General features: G+C 34.1%; 1 protein-coding gene across 1 annotated transcript in view; it reads left to right on the top strand.

Moving 5' to 3' along the window:
* LOC138708042 (MAM and LDL-receptor class A domain-containing protein 1-like) overlaps positions 1-16,985 on the top strand; it is a 297,684-nt gene that overhangs the window by 250,219 nt on the left and 30,480 nt on the right. The gene's annotated exons all lie outside the window — the stretch shown is intronic.

The following is a 16,985-nucleotide window of genomic DNA, read 5'->3' on the forward strand; positions in this document are numbered from 1 at the left end:
CTTAGTTCGTTAAATTTACTACAAAAACGAATAATTAAAATTTGTTTGAAGAAACGTTTCGATTATCCAACTAAATTAATTTATTCTGAATTTAATGTATTTAACATTGAACAAATTTATAAGTATACGCTGTTAAAATTTTATCATAAAAATCGTAATAAGTTTGTATTACAGACACATAATTATGACACAAGACGAAATATAATTCAACATTAATAGAAACTAAATTTCTCACATCTGCTGGTCTAAAGCATAGCATTAATTTTGGCCCTCGGTTGTACAATGCTGTAATTTAAATTTTAGTTCCTATTTTATTTTACTTATTTATTTTTATTATTTTTTTCTATATTTCTCTTATATTAATATTGTATTATATAATTTCTGTAACTGTAATTTTTATTTTATTTCCTATTTTATTTTATTTTATATTCTCTTATAGGCCTATTAATATTATATCTGAACTGCGACCGAACACGAGCGCTGCTCATTCGGTCTCAAATTTTGTTAATACTACTGTATCTCCTTTTTTATATTGATTGTATTATTTTATTTCTATTTGTCTTGTTTGTTTGTAATTATATTCTTTATTCTGTATATTTAAATTTAAATTTAATACGATTCGCGGATTTTTAGCTTTCCTTATAGCTACATATGTAGGAACGGAATATGTAATTACTAGGGAACGGAATTTGGAGCAGTAAAAGCTAGTATTGGCATCTACACAGCCATTTGTTTACAACCCTTTATACCAAGTCCTCCCCTCCATGACATACTCGCAGATCTCTGCACGTCAACAACAGGTGAACGGGACAGTTGTCGCATAAGAACCTCAACATGCAGGTTTGCAGTTCAGAGTAGTGAAGTGCAGGTACAATGCCGAAAGTGAAACCAGATCGAGTATCGAGTATCAAAATTCAGGAAACAGTTCCCTAAATTGTCGCTTCCCCCATGTCCAATTCTTAAGAAATGGGAGTCATGGTTAGAAGCTTGCAATTATTACGCACATCACCTCCAATCCGTGAAGAAAGTGGTCCAGTCTTTCGATCTCGATGACGCGGCTGCGATTCAAATACGCCAGGAACTGCTAAATGATAGAACAATCGAAAATGAAGTCATGTATATTAAGCCAAATTTTTTATATTTACCGAATGCCATTATTCGATTAGAAGAGTCAGGAGTAGAACTAGTTGAGCAAATAAATATTATGAGTACTATTGTAAATAAACTGAATGCAGTAGAAGGTGAAGTAGGAAAACGTGTTGGTGAAAAAATGAACAGAGTTTTGATTAAAAATGATGTACTAGCAAATACGTGTCCCAATGATGTGAGTCAACATGTGAATTTAATTGACGTATCTTGTTTCAAGTACTCTCCCATTGTCTTTGCAGATGTTAAAAAATTCCCTTCCTTGCAACAGAGCAAAGTTGTATTTTGAAAATTTGAAAATATTTACAATTTATTATAACAAGGCACAGCAGGAATAATTGTTTCATCAACAAAACATAGCATTAAATGAAAATGTCATTTCGTTTGCTTCTACATTTTGTTCAACATTTAATGATAGGCCTACTTTATTAGGCTATGTTGTAAACATTGTAGTATATTGAATATATTGTAAATACTGTAATATACGTTGTATACATATTATTATATTTCATGATATTGTAAGTAAAGGTTTTAATTTAACACGCTCCTGACAGAAAAAAATACATATTCAGAGGCGAATTCCGTGCAGAAGACAACTGTTTATCAGGCATCAATGTTTCCACTGACACGCGAGGACGCAGAGATTAATATTTAATTATGTATATGTGTAATGTTTTTTATTGGTGTCTTATGCGTTGCCAAGAAAAACACATGTAGACCTAGTTCAAAATGAAATGCAGATTATGTATATAGGCCACTATAATGTCATTAAACTATAACAATTGTTTATTCTGAAATACGTTTACAGCACGTTGCTTGTAAGTTTGTATGAAGTGAACTGTACTCGTCCATGCCCTGTGACGCAGCTCGCTTGACAGTCACTGAGCTACGAATATCTATACTACGTTTCACCATTCTTTATAATACTCCAAATCCCTTTCCCTGGTAATTACATACAATCCGGGCTCTAGTCATAATATAAAATGTGTTTTGATTAATTTAACCATCTTTGCCCACATTTGTGTAAAGATCGAGTAATGGTTTTTTTAGTACTTTCGTATGAGCGAAGAAAAATGTTTAAAACTTCATCTGTTACTAGCACCTGAAATAATGAAGGGAAACATCACATTTCGAAGGCCAATCAGCACAGAAGCGCGATTAGCACTGTTAAAATTAACTTTTCATCACCCATTTTAAGAATAATCTGTCTGGAGAACGCACCAGCACATGTTGAGTGGGAAAGTACTGAGAACAGCCAACACACTTTTCTCCGAAGACCAGCGAAGACATACGAATGCTGACGATCGTCATCGGAAATTCCGCTAGGGTCGTGTCGCGAGAACCCTGTCCGTCAGGACCTGCAGCCGGTTGCTTCCGTTCGGACAAGTGAGCGTTTGCCGTTTAAAATACATGCATACGTCTCTCGCAGAATATTTCCGGTTCGTTCCGTTCCGGTCGGTTCGTGCCAGTGAGCGTCAACCTTTACACAACTCCTCTCTCAACGTCACATCTTAGCGGCGGAGGGGGTTATACGTCACGCACGATTTCTCGTCATTTACATCCCTGATCTAAGTCTGTACGGTATTTTTTTTTTATTATTGTATATTATAAATTAAGAGTTGCCTATATTTTCAAGTTGTACTCTATTTCATTATTATTATTATTATTATTATTATTATTATTATTATTTATGCATCTTACCTATTCTCAATGAATATTAATTATACTGTACGAATAACTTCGTACTTCAATTGGACTTACGGTAAAGTGGAAGCGAAGGCCTGATGAACTTAACTTCACCCTAATAAATAATTTCAGTTCTAATTCTAGTAGCAGTAGTAGTAATATTGTTCTCTCAAGTTTTCTTATTAGCTCAAAGAGGAGAGTTCCAGCGGCAGAGCCTAGGTTACTTCATCTGTATAATTCGGATAAAATACATTTGCTTTTGTGGTCGAAATGGTAGTTACACTACTACCTTGGGTGAAGACATGATTATCCAACAAATATGATTAATTCTGAATTTTATATTTTTCAAATTTAACAAATACCTAAATTATAAATATTTTCATGATCTATAAATGTCTATATTATTAATTATTATATCTGTGTTAATAATCAGTATTAATGTAACTATAATTATAGTCATAATTATTATTATTTTTATTGATATAGAAAATATTTCAAAAACATCAAACATTTTTGTGCACCATACACCAAATTGTATTCCAAACAAGATATTAAATATTATCATAAAACTGTCAATAATATGAAGAAATTCTACCAGAAGAAATTCGGTCATTGGACTAGATCACAGCCAGAGTTACGTGCCGCAATTATGCAACTACATATTAATAATAAATTCAGACGTAGGTAATGTCAATTTTTTATAAATTTAAGGAATTATATAAATTGTTTAATATTTATGTCCTCTTTTCCCGTTTCCTGCTTTCAAAATATTTATTCTTTTAGGCTTATATACTGTTCTTTATTTATGTCTCAAAAAAGATCTTAATAATAATTCATTTCCTTTGCAATTATTCTATTAAATGTCTGTTATATTGCACTTCAGAACAAAATTATTACTTACAGCAGGAAGAATAGAAGTAATAGTTCACGCACTTCCACGTTTTCTCATTGTTGGTGACGGACCTGAGAACTAGTGACGCTTCGATCGCTAAGATCTATCGTTTGAGTTTAGACCAGCCGTGACCAAAACTCGAACGGCAGTGATTACACGCGAGAGACAGTCTATGAAGTAAAGACACGGGGGAGAGGTACTTGCCATGAAAACTGCAACGAGTGGTGGTTCGTGCACTAACATTGTGTTCTTCGTCAACCCGCTAATAAAAATCGCAAGCTTTGCTGTATCAGTAATGTCACTACTGTCATCAAGAGCCTATAATATATATATTCTTGCTTTTTTTTTAATATTCCTCATGAAGACAATCAGAAATATCTTGAATTCTCTTCTGGATATTTAGTAGACAAAGCGCAGTTTTTCAAAATTAATTAACAAATTTCATTGGACAAATTATTTCAGCCACCTTGATCATTACGCTTTTAAGAAACTCTCCCCCGTTGGAAGGCTTAAGAGAACGAGCTATTTCTCTCGCCACTAGATAGCTGACTTCCTTACATTTTATTTATGTCATCTTTTTCTTCATCACGATGATTTAGGCTGATTTCAGTTCTTGGAGTTTAATAGCTCGTTTCAGTACTACACTAGAACGTAATATTCAATCAGTTTGTCCATATTATTACTTTATTATTATAACTGCTGCTACTGGTAATGCTATCAGTATTATTATTATTATTATTATTATTATTATTATTATTATTATTATTATTATTATTATTAAATTAATAAGTAGTAAATAACTGACAACAGTCATCAAAAGTTAAAAAAAAATTAAATGGAGGTATAGCTTAGTCAATAATTGTTTTATTCTTCAAGGGAAGACGTAGGCCTATATATTCAGGCACGTATATAAGAATTACATTAACACTTGCTGATTAATAATAATAATAATAATAATAATAATAATAATAATAATAATAATAATAATAATAATAATACCTGTTATACCTGTGTATTCAGAGTAATGCCCTGTAATGTCGCTTCTATATACTACTAATTGAACCGTTGAGCAAAGCAACATATTACATTTTCTCCGACAGAACAGAGAATAAATTTTTCTTTCCCTTCTGTACGAAACCTTCTGTTCCTGCTCGTAGAGACAGAGGGTTTGTAGAGCGACATGGTACCGACACTGTTTACCGTCAGTACTTGAGCAAGACAGAGAGCAATGTACAGGGAACTCCTCTTACCAGTATGAATGTCTTTGATTACACGATGTAATCACGATACCCAGGTTGGTTACCGCTGGTTTAGCCAACAACCTAGAGTGCCAGAACCTAAAAAAAAAAATAAATATACTTTTTTTCACGCGTTTAATGGCGAAAGTTGCTAGGGGCTGTTAATTTGCTTTGTTATTGAGGGTTGCGTAGATGTCTTTAATTTGTTGTGCCCTGAATTAACCATTAATTAAAGAATATTGTGTGGTCGTTTACAAAATAATTACAAAAAATGCCGTACTGTTTTGTTCCTACTTGTAAATCGGAATAGAATAGAAATAATGACAAAACTTTTGTTTTCACCTCGTAAAGAATGAAATGAGTTTTGGAAATGGCCCAGAGCGATTCCGGGGAAAGACAGACAGCTTTCAGTAAATAATCGTACTTCTGACGAGCATTTTTCAGAAGACATGATTATAAAATCAGACTGTTTGGTTGTAAAAGGTCAAAAGAGGGAAATGCCGCGAGTGTGCTGGATATTACAACCAGGAGCTGTGCCTCACACTTTCTCTAATTTACCGATATACTTATCAAGTCAGGTAAAATCATCGGAAATCACATACGTGGCAGAAAAATGTTGAAATCTGAGGAAAAAGAAGAAGGAAGAATGCAGACATGTGTGAGGGAGATTCAACAATAACAAAGTTAATCGAATTGAAGTTCAAAGATAATAAGATACAAATTCAACCTAATTCTCATGCCGATATTGATAATATTACACTGGAAAAAGTAGCTTAAAATTTTAAATCGAAAGTACACAGCAACTAAAATATGCCTGTCCTCGGCGAAAGCCAGAATTTGTTTGCTAGGAAAGCAAATAAATGTAAAAAAATAGTATAAAGATAATACATTTCTTAGTAAGAAGCTTAAAAATGATTATAGGGACAATGATAAAGAAATGTGGACTCAAATCACAGTGGAATTTGGTATAGTGCTGACTTTATCTCAAAGAGTTTGGTATTTAAAATAAAATCACCCAAATGATACAGACATTGCGACGTGATTTGCTGCCTCTTCCTTCAGAAAGCATTTAAGAAAATTTTTCCGAGGACTTGAGTATCCCTACGAGTATGGTGTAAATTCACATTCCTCGTATGCTATTTTAGCTTTTTATAAAGACGTAATAGGTTAAAATAAACGTTACCGATTGATAATATTCGATGATGTCAAATTCAGAGAAGAAATTCACTTTAATAACTCTTCCCTTAAAGTGGACCGAGTTGTTGATATCGGAGACCTCACAACTGATGTCCAAAAGAGACAAAACCAGCATATCATGCATTAGTATTTAAGTTTATGCCATTAATGCAAGATTGGAGCCAACCAATTGCTATTTAAGCTAACAGAAACGCTATTCCACGACATATTCTCGCTAAAATTCTTATACAAGTGTTACTAAAATGAAAAGTATTTGGGACGAGAGTAGTCAGTTTCATTTGTGATGGTAGTGAAATAAACAAACATCTAGATAGACAGACATACATACATACATAAAAACAAAAATTTCAAAAAAGCGATTTTCGGTCTCAAGATGATTAATTATACATGTTAACACCAATATTGTTCCTGCAATAACTTCTATGCGCCGCAAAATATAAAATTTTTCAGTAGAAAGAAAAAGCACATTTATTCATCCAATGACAACAGTAATATATTACGTCACGTCATGATCAGAGTACTAACTAGCTGGCCATTATAACGGACGCAAGGTTCCTAAGGGTAAATAAATCAATATTTTTTTGGGTCATGTTTAACTTGCTTAGCTAACTTATCTCTAGATCGTATTGATTTAATAATACCTGTGGTAATTCAATTTTTAAGTTTATTGTACTCACTTAAAAATTTGAGTGGGACATGATTATAATATTTACAAATAAGGTTACGCAAAATTTTATAAAAATTATCGGAATATGTATCTGCGTCTTCATTATTGAATACAGGTTCCGAAGTCATATTATTGATGTTAGATATTTCTATCCACTTTTAAATTTGAAAGTCTGAAATATTACAGAACGCAACGAATCAGTATTTCGTCGTTGTTCCTGCAACAACTGCTATGTGCAAAAAATAAAAATTTTCAGTAGGAAGAAAAAACACATTTATTCATCCTATGACAACCGTACATAGTAGACTGTGAATTATTACATTTTCGAAACAAAAAAAATATAATTACATATAGGAGATTTTATTATTTGCTGATCACTATTTAAGTTACTTAATAGAGCAAAAATCTGAAAATCGATAAATATGTCGCAGACGAGTTATTGCATGAACAACGACGATTTGATTGTTATATGCCAATAAGCAAGAAATTAATTACTACTTGACAAAATCCACAAAATTAACTTTGAAATATTACTGCTTATATCAAACAACCCTATAACACGTAGTTCCATAAATATTAATTGAAACGCATACTTTCACGTCTGGTAGCTGTACTAGCCCCCTTCAAATAGTGTTCACGTGTGAACTACTTATTATAGCTGGAATTCGCAATTGTCTAGTATTACAGGGAAAACTCGAGAATTCACATACAGCATTATATGCTACTATTCCGAAAATCAATTTCGTAACGCCAAGAGCACCGGCGTTCTTCTGCTAATAATGGAGGAATGAAGGGAACTTACACGTCCTCTTCGTGGAATTGGACTTCGAACGATACAAATTACGATCTCTTAATGAAATTGGCTCTTTTGTTTCCTATGACCGTGGAAACACTGCAAACGTTGAAAATAAACCGCAGAATTTCTTAATATTGTGTCTACGGTGACGTGAGTACATTGGAACATAGCATATCTGGCGACGTCTCACTCTTAATTCCTTCGACCAAGACACGTCGCTTTATACATGACTATATATGCGACATTCCTTGCCATACGCTTGTAATTCAGGGTTAACAGATTGGACAATTTATCGCAATTTGAGCTACATATGAGGGGCAGTCTGAGAATAATGAAATGGTGAAGTCACCGAGTCTCCATTTAGGCTACCTCAAAATACGAATAGGCGAAATTAGACTACATGTTATTTCCTTTTACATGTTTATAATATAGGCCTACTATTATTTATAGGTCTCCACACCATTTATTTTAAATCCTAAGTCATTGTTGCTCATTGTTGACAGTAAGAAACTTAGGTTATTTCGAGTTCTCATCTAGAGTCGTGCACTATATTCAATCAAGCAATCAATTAATCAATCAAACGACATTATGGGCATGTCGACTCCATGTACAGTTTCCCTAGAAAAGGATGAGACGATTGAATATTCCTAAGTCTCAGATGTAAGACACTGCGCATGATCAGAGACCAGAACACTGATACACAAGATAACGAAAATTGAGTTACTTAAATTCAGGCTATTTGGTTTGTTACTAGCATCGTTCCGAAATTCAGTTCAAAAACTGCAAACAATATGATAATATTACGTAAATAAAAGATAAATATATACATAAATCGTGTAGTTAAATCGACAATGGACCTTCATGACTAGATCGGCACTCCGCACAGAAAGGAAAGCTTTCGTGTCGTTTCAATAGCTCAGACGCTAAGACTTCTGCGTGTTGTGTAGAAGAGTGCGAGTTCAATTCCTCATCTACACAACGATTTTTTTGTCTAAATAACTTTAAAATAGCTAAATAACGTTGAAATAGAGTTTTAAAATGTCCTCAGATTAAGTGTTAATGATCACAGACAATACAAAATTACAAGTTATAATATTATAAACGTTAATCTAATGAATGCATTTATACATACACTTATACAATGTAAATGTATATATATTAAAAACTAACAACTAAAATGAAATTAAAAATTATTCCTAAGCCACACAGACATACTTTTACAAAGGTTTAGAGTCTTTAGGCTATGTCATTTGTTGAGTAATTATTACAATATTTTATCAGTAGCTTTCCCATATGTGTAAGAAATGCACTCGCACAAAACAATTTTTGGATTATTTCATTCCCACCCCTTCAGTTAATTTTAACTATTTTATCTACGTGTTTGCAATAGTGTTTAATTTAATGTGCACTCAATTTTATTCATGTTATGATTGAATGAAAAAGCACTGTTGCAGTTATTGACTAATTACATATATTAATACTAATTATTAAATGCATCTGTTAAGTAACCACTTGCAGTATCTTTTGCAAAATCTTGAATGTTTAAGTTATCAATAATATTTTTGTACTATATATTATAAGACGTTAAAACAGTTTGCAATATATTTGGGATCCTCTACTTAATAATCACTGGTTTTAATGAAAAAATATTTTCTTTCTTAGGATATCTACAAGTTTAACTTTAATAATATTCCGAATAGCTTTAATTGCATTATCTGAATTTTGTACTTTTCTATTCAAATGTGTTCTATTTCCCTCTTTCATAATTTTTTTTATAAATTACACTGTTCTTCTTGTAGTATTTAAGAACATGAGGATCATTACATTGCAACTCATTACATATAGATTCTTCTTTTTAATACATGAGATTTTTAAGTCCTTGCGTTATCTACATGTTTTTGCTTTTGAATTTTTTTTACAACATTGAGTGGAGAACATCCACTGAAGTGATTCTGAAATTAACTGAAAAATACAATACATTTACTCTTAATATCAGTAATATCGGTATCATATACGTTTTCCCAAGATTCATTTCGTAGACATAAATGTAAATAATCACTAGATAGGCTACAGCATTTACGACCCTTTTTTAGTTTTTAAATTAATATTTTGAAATTGTTCAGTGACATTGGAAACACTTAGGATTTGTTTATCATGTTCAGACAAGCCATTGATTATAGGTTCTGTCGAATAGGTTCTATCAGTCTAATTCTGTGTACAAAACTTTTATCAATGGCTGTGCTACTTCAGCTTGTATGCAGGTGGGAAAATGACTCTACGACTAAAGTTTCCAGTTTCAAGGAGTGAATTTAATTTACTTTTACGGAAAAGTTCCGAGAGATAATCTATGTTTATGTCACTACAGATGACAAATTCCATATGAGATTTCTAAAGTCTTTTCTTTGCAAATTCAATGTTGGCTATAAATATTAATAAATAATGTAAGAAATATGAATGATTGTAGTTAGAAGTCTGATTTACATTATAAAAAGCAATAAGTTATATTCCTCGGCAAGATTCGAACTTTCGAAGTTTGGTTTTGTCGTCCAACGCATAAGCACGGACCTATTCAATGCTTATGTTAATAACCTACGATTTAGCTGTAGCAATGTGGTGTCATAACTTGGGATTTGTTTACTTAATGTAATTAGATTTATTTTGATTAGTTTCGCAACAATTGGACTTCCTGTCATATCCTGTTATTTAAATATTTAGTTTAGGGTTGATTTATTAACTCTTACTGTGCAAGATGCCCCTTATTTCAATAATTCTATATCACGTTAAATAGTCATGTCTACACTAAAGTATTGTCGTCATCCCTCATTTCTCATCTTAATGGTGAACCGACGTGACTTGAGACAGCGAGTTATAGCTCTAGTTGAGGCTGGATATGGGACTAGATCTGCTGGCCGTTTGGTCGGTGTTCCTGGAAGTACAGCCGCGAGGGGGTTCATCGTTACCAAAATTCAGGGGAGGTCGAAAATCGCCCTATTCCTGGGCGTCCGCGGATTTCTTCATTGGAAGAGGATGCTCTCTTATTCGAGACAGTTCGACTGGACCCCTTTCGGACTGCTAACGAAATAAGAGCAGCATCTAACTTTCCCGGTTCTTCAGACTGTGATCAGCAGGTTGAGGAACCGCGGTATTAGGAGCCGGAGGGCTGCGCAAATGGAAGTACTGGGGGAAGCACAAGCTGTCAACCGTCTTGCCTTCGCTACCAATCGAGTGTATTTCGATTGGAGAAATGTAATTTTCTCCGAAGAAACAACCATCTCGAGTGATTACGAAGGTCCTGTCCGTGTCTATCGTGAGGGTGGTCTCCGACATGATCAGCGCTATGTGCACCGACGTGAAAGATCGGGGCGCTTTAGCATATCGTGTTGGGGGCGGATGTCTTACGTTGGACCTGGCGTTATAGAATGCATCGATGGCCGGTTTAATGCGGGAACTTACGAGCACACTCTGGAAAATATTTTCCTTCCTTCCGTCCGAGAACGTTTTCCCGAAGGAACATTGTGTTCCAGCAGGGTAACCATCCCGTGCACTATGCCGCAAGCATTCGAAGATGGTTTCAAAGGAGACCCGAGATCGAGATTGGCCTCCGAAGTCACCTGATTTGAATGTCATCGAAAGTTTATGGGCGGAATTGAAAAAGAGAAGGATAGCCACCTATGCCCACCGACGCCCTCGAAATCGAGACGAATTGTGGGATCAAGTTGTTGACACCTGGGAAGATCTCGCCGGGGATCAGAACATATTCCACAATCTCGTGACATTCATGGCGGATCAACTTAGAGCTGTAATAGAAGCTGATGGTATGTGGACAAGATTTTAAGTTAACAGGTCTCTTTTAGTTTTTTATGATATTTGTTTGAGGAAGAATACTTTTAACTTCCAAGTAAGATTTATTTTTTTTACGAGGTTCAGCCCACTTGTAAGACCGAAAAATTGGACATAAATTATTCCATATTTTTCAACAAATTAGATAGTAGAGGAACTCTGAACAAATTAATTACAATTCAATAAAAAAAAAGTTTCACCTGGGATCGAACGCGAGACGTGTCGGTTATACGGAGGAACCGACACGCTACTATATGAGCTACCGAGACAAGACAGTGACAGCAGCAGTCCAGAATGTAGATCCGATAGCAGGCATTTGCCATTCGGTACAGAGAAGCAATGATATTTTGTTACCCGAACTACGTTGTGAAATCTTGGCCTTAAATGGCTGTCTTCTTCGTGATCCTTATTCTGGTCCTTGTCCTTGTGGTCCTTTTAACAATTCTTGTTCTATTTTTCATGGTACTTATCGTTACGTCGATATCGAGTGAACCGACGACCAAGAATCGTCTCATTCTTTTTAGGGGTAACTGTACATTTCACAAAACGCTTCCACTGTATTCAGTCTTTTGCTAGTTTCTCGTTGTTGGTAATTCCCATTTCAATACACTCCTTCTAAATTTCATTTTTACATCTACTTCGAGGTCTTCCCAGTGGGGTCATTCCATACAAAATTATAAGAATATGCCAGTGATGTCATGAATTTTTTTGGGCCTTTAATATAATAATGTTATTATGAAAATCAATTAAACTACCATTATAACCGCCATATCATTAATATTTTAGTCATGCGGATGACTGATAAATTGGTGGCAGTTACATGCTACCCATAATTTGAAATATTCTAGGCACCCTATATGAAGTGTCATCGAAACTAAAGAGGCTCCATTTTAAGCCTGAACAATCATGTTTGAATAGCTTAAAGACTAATTCAAATAATATTAGGGGATGCTCATAAAAACATCTCATTCAAAAAAGAAATAGTTTTATATTCGAATGCATCAATTTAAATTCATGAGAATTTCATTCGTATTGAAGAAAATTTTATTCTTAATCCATCTCTCACGTTTTATGACGTTAGCTCGAAAAACCTGTGAATAATTAAATTAATAACATTATTAATTTTTGTTCCGACGGTTGAAAATCGCTTGCTATGTGTGGCGGTCGCTCCATCCGCGACACTTCATAACGATGAGTAATCTCAAACGACCATCTCCCTGACCCTGAGCCCATCTGCTGAGCTTCTTTGTTCCGGTGAGTTATTTTTATTAAGAACTGACATGATATTTAAGGCAATATTCTGAAATTTTCACAATGGAGTCAATATACCCTAAAGAATTAAACACATGTTTTTTCGTCTGTTAAAATTAATTGCATTTTGTATTCTATATTATTTTAAATTATTTTACGGGGGAACTACTTAAAAATTATTATTATTATTATTATTTTTTTTTTTTTTTTGCATTTTGAGGAAATTTATAAACAAGACTCTCCTCTTTCGAATTGCATTGAAATCACTTTTGCATCTTCTTTTACATAGCAAGAAAACTTCAATGAATGAAAACGTGTTCTTTGCTAAACCAATATTTTAAATGCTGATTTCTGTAACACTATGAAGGATATAAATGTAATATTGTGTGAAATTCATATTTAGAACATACAAAATAACCTACTACAATATTTTTAACTTTTGAGACATCATGGTTCAAAAGCATACTTTTTTGCATGGAATGACCTAGTGGTCTCCTGTTGTTAAAGGTGTTCATATATATATATATATATATATATATATATATATATATATATATATATGTTTTACGCTGCTGCAGTCAACCATTCGTATAACATGTCCTGCCCAATTTAATCTTCTGGTCCGTATTACATCTAAAATTGACGGTTGATTATAAAGTTTATGAATATCATTATTATGTCCAATTTTCCACTTATTTTCAAATGGGTCAAAAATTGGACCAAAAGTTTTCCTCGACACGTTGTTTTCAAAAGCCATTAATTTGTGTTTTTCCTTTTTAGTTAAGCTTCATGTTTCCGATCCATATAATAGTAGAGGTTGGACTGGTATTTTGTGCAAAATGATTTTTAAATTTCTGGTTAAAAACGGGAAGAAAATAATTTGTGAATAGCATAAAATGTTTTGTTTGCAATATGTATTCTGTTAAGTATTTCATGTTTTCTGTCATTAGAATTGTCTATCAAAACATCAAGATATTTGAACTGATCGACTGTTTCAAAAGAATATCTTTTTTTTTATTTTAAGACTATTGGGAATTCTTTTTTCTTTTAGTGATTATCATATTTTGTTTTACTCTCGTTAATATTTAATCCAATGTTTTGTGCTTTTACCATTAATTCCATAAATAGCTGTCTTATTTCAAATTCATTTCTTCCTATTAATAATAAATCACCAGCATGTGCAAAAATTTTATGTTGTCCACACAAGTTCATTCCAGCTGGTATTAAGTCTAACTGTCGTGCACAACAGGTTACAAAAAATAGAAATTTTATATTGCTATTGAACGCCTGGCGCTATAGTCAGTATGCAAAGCTCTCCCATCTCGCGGAGTGTCTCAGGGTCTGTTTATCGAATATTCGAGTTGTTTCTCATTCTTTGTGGGTGGACGGCAAAGGCAGACCAAATTGTGCAGGAGTTAGAGGAATCCTTGCATGGACGCGTTTATCATCGTGTAGGCCTACCATTTAATTGACAATACTTCCTCTCTCAGTTCAACCAATCAATAATCCATCGATGCATCCATCGACTCATTTATTTATTCGTACATCGATTCATTGATTCATTAATGAATGGATTGATTCATTCATTCATTCCTCTACCTCTCTTTCGCTCCTTGTCTCTCTCTTTTGTTCCCTACCTCTCCTTTCCACTCTCACGTAGTTCATAAGCGTACTACCACAGTCTAGTATACACAGTCACGAAGCTTGAGATGTGAGGGTGCTAGGAACAATAGACTGTGCCGGTACTATTTCGCATTGTCTGTAATGAGGCGATATTAGCGATCCTAGTGGTTAGCATCTATATATGGATGCATATTTACTACGTATTGAGCTTCGTGAAGGAACTCATGTTTGGGAACACACTCATCTAAAATGTTAGCTCAAATTCCTGTAACATTTCTTTCTCACTAAATAATGTTCCACAATTGAAAATCCCTGTGCTACAGTAGAAGGCATTTCAAAGTCATTTCAATTCCATTATTTGACAAATACTAACACTCACAAATATTGTAAAAATGAACACAACACGCGAACAATATATCCGCACTGCACCGAAATGGAAGATTGTTGACTGCTGGCGGGATTTCGCGTCACACCTTCCCACAATATCTGTGACCTCGAACGTGCAGCTGAGAACTCTACCGCAAGCTGAATCTACAATAGGTACTCCTTGCGAACACTGATTTCACAGATTTCAATAAACAAAATTTAATTTCAACCACACAGGCGTGTACAGTCTCAAATGTAACGCCTGCAAAACCTTCTAAATAGGACAGACAGGCAGATCATTTCAAACGCGTCAGAAAGCACACATCACACCCATAACAAAATTACAAAACACTTCCACATATGCAGAACACATCAAAAATGCTAACCACACTACAGAGACATCAACACAGACATGGAAATTCTACACATCCAACCATAAAGCCAGAAACTAAACACACTAGAACAATATGAAATATACAGACACACAAAAACACATCCAAGTGAAATTCTCAGCACACAACTCAATTTCAGAACACACACTCTTTGACTCCACATTACACTACACGAACACACCCACACAGGAAACAAAACAAAAGGCACCAAGACCAGCAACAACCAGTTCTAAAGAAGGTCAATAACAGGTCGAAACATGTTAACTAGGTACGGTAGAATTTAACACGAGAAAGACATATAATACATATTCCGAAATGATATAGTGATAAAAGTTGTGTAATCAAGATGTATATATGTTCAATTAACTGTAATACTGGTATGCGTGTTGACTATGACTCTTACGCTTTGTTCAAGAACCTTCTGACGACGTTGTACGTGCCCCACATCACAGTCTTCTACAATAGCATGAATGAGTTTCATCTCCAAGTATTTAAAGTGTCTTATGAAGATTGCCTGGGGTTATGTTTTTGCTGACATATCTACTGAGGAAAATTTGTACAGGGGAGCTGAAAACGAAGTTCAGGTCAGAAATACATATTTGGTTTTTCTTTGTTGATCTCTTTTCATTGGTATATTCCCTACCAATTAAATGTTCAGTCAACTGCGTATTTCAACGTGAGAGGACAGAAAAATCTTATGGCCGTATTCATAGACATTCTTAGCGCGGGCTTCCGGTGGATGATCAGCGAACTAACTTTTTTCGTATTCATAAACCGTGTTAGCGATATGATATGATATGATATGATATATGATATGATATGATATGATATGATATGATATGATATGATATGATATGATATGATATGATATGATATGATATGATATGATATGATATGATATGATATATGAAATGAATCCTGTACAAGTAACCAGTCGATTGCCGGGGCTAGTTTAGCACGCTCGTAGCGCGGACTAGTGAAATGTCTATGAATAGCACCCTTACAGTTCATAATCACTGATGCTGAAAGGTACCTCATGTCGTAATGTACATTTTACATTGAAGCGACCAAAAGTCCCATTTTGTAGTATGAAGGTCGTTTTGTGTTAAAATGTTGATATTTTTATCTTTTATAATATAAAGCGAAAGAGTCAATTTTGAGTTTTTGCGACAAGTGATTCTTTTTCCCTTTCCACATCACACAAATACGATGTTTTCGAAAGATGTATATTTTTAATTGCTAAGTCTGTATAAATATTATGCGCCTTTGGAAATATTACAAATACCAGAAATTATCATTTCAAATTTTGTCCGGAACTCTAATAATTTTGTCATGTTCAACTGTTTCTTTGCTGAATAGGCCTAACTACTTACAAAATGGCTTTTAGAGAACCCGGAGGTTCATTGCCGCCCTCACTTAAGTCCGCAATTGGGCCCTAATCTGAGCAAGATTAATCCAGTCCGTAGCATCATATCCCACCTCCCTCAAATCAATTTTAATATTATCCTCCCATGTACGTCTCGGTTTTCCCAAAGGTCTTTTCCCCTCAGGCCTTCCAATTAACACTCCATACGCATTTCTGAATTCACCTACACGTGCTACATGCCCTGCCATTTCAAACGTCTGAATTTAATGTTCCTAATTATGTCAAGAAAAGAATAAAATACGTGCAGTTCTTCGTCGTGTAACTTTATCCATTATCTGTAACTTCATCCCTCTTAGCTCCAAATATTTTCGTAAGCATCTCATTTTCAAACACCCTTAATCTCTGTTCTTCTTTCAAAGTGAGAGTCCAAATTTCACAACCATACAGAAGAATCGATAGTATAACTGTTTTATAAATTCTTACTTTCATTTTTTTTAAACCTTCGCTGAATATTTTTTTTTTTAA

This window comes from Periplaneta americana, chromosome 10 (assembly GCF_040183065.1).
Source record: "Periplaneta americana isolate PAMFEO1 chromosome 10, P.americana_PAMFEO1_priV1, whole genome shotgun sequence".
NCBI lineage: Eukaryota > Metazoa > Arthropoda > Insecta > Blattodea > Blattidae > Periplaneta > Periplaneta americana.